The following is a 1,539-nucleotide window of genomic DNA, read 5'->3' as shown; positions in this document are numbered from 1 at the left end:
CTGAAGTTTCTTCAAATGTGAAAGACTGTATCATTCTATTCCATGTATTGATTGGATGTTTTATACATGGTTATGTGTCCTGTTGTGTTGTAGTGCCTATCACATAATGGTTGGGACAACCTAGGCCTAAACCCGAACGTATATTCGGGTTATAACAATTCAGGTTATATTGTTACATTTTTTCCCCACAACATTTGAAATGATTCCTTTCCTATTTCTCTGTTTTCTTTCTTCTTTATTTTCAGCTGTGACTAAGATCATTTTCCTTTTTTGAACAAAAATATCTGCTTTTTACCCTCCCAGTTCTGCATTGTCCTTACTCTAGACCAGACTTATATAACAGCTTTTCTCACAATATAGCAACTTTTCTAACAATGTAACAAATATAACAACTTTTACCTTACCTTAACTAAGAGGAGCCTGGCCTTCTAATACCTATTTCAACCTTAAAAATTCCTTCCCCTGACTTTCAGCCCTTGCATTGAAGACAGGCTGACTGGTCTTTGTAAGACCCTGTTGTAACACCACCATTATAGCATTACTAATTTATTTCAGAAATTTACTGTGTTTAAATTGCTTTACTCATTCTCCCAGACTTTCTATGTATATTCTCACCTTTGTGCATATTATTTCCTATACTTGAAACAGTTTTCTTTCATACTGGTTATGTAAAGCTTACTCTACCATTTTTTTAAAGTTCTGACCGAATGTTGTACTTTCTTTTCCACATATTCTAACATTTTTCCAGACTTGATCGGTTGGCTTTCCTTTTTCCCTACCCATCACTCATTTAGCTATTATATTTCTTGTTCTTATATTGAATAGTGTCTCTTTACCACATTGTATCTCCAGGGGAGAAAATGTTTCAAAAGTTACAGGATTGATTTTTATCTCCTTTATGATAGCATCTCTTACATTACATTGTATAACACCTCTTACATTACATTGTATAACCAGGAACAACATGTAAACTTAAAATGACTGATGATTGTAAGCCTAGTTCTCTCTAAGATTGTAGGCTCAAGAAAGGAGAAACCATATTTTTATTTATGTGATGTTCTGCAAATCCTTAAAATGAAGTAAATTAAACCTATTTGTTTTTTGACATTGCTGCCACTATTTATCAGATAGGATCAACATGTGTACGTATTTTGGATGACACCTATAAACCTTCTAACCTTTTGAGCCCTTGAAGCTAAGATTTTTTAGTTTTCATATATTTTGCATTTCATCAGATATACAAATTATTTTACAGATTTAGGACTACGTCTAGGAAAACTTTCAGTGACTGGCTTTCATTGTATCACTTCTTTGAGCCTGGCTTGATGGGAAACTAGTCTGGATCCAATCTAGAAACAGAAAACATGTAGTGATTATAACAAGGGAAGTTTAACATAAAAAAGTTTTAAACTGTGGCCTAAGAAAAGAGATATGTGAATTCTATATGGTAACCCAGAACTGAGAGAGAGTACTGAAGGAAGAGGCACTTGGGTACCTCTTGGAAGTAGGGGGCCTAAGATTTGGGTTCAGACCTCCCTG

The sequence above is a fragment of the Ursus arctos genome, unplaced genomic scaffold, assembly GCF_023065955.2.
Source record: "Ursus arctos isolate Adak ecotype North America unplaced genomic scaffold, UrsArc2.0 scaffold_17, whole genome shotgun sequence".
In the NCBI taxonomy this organism is placed as follows: Eukaryota; Metazoa; Chordata; class Mammalia; order Carnivora; family Ursidae; genus Ursus; species Ursus arctos.
This window is presented reverse-complemented; position numbering follows the sequence as displayed.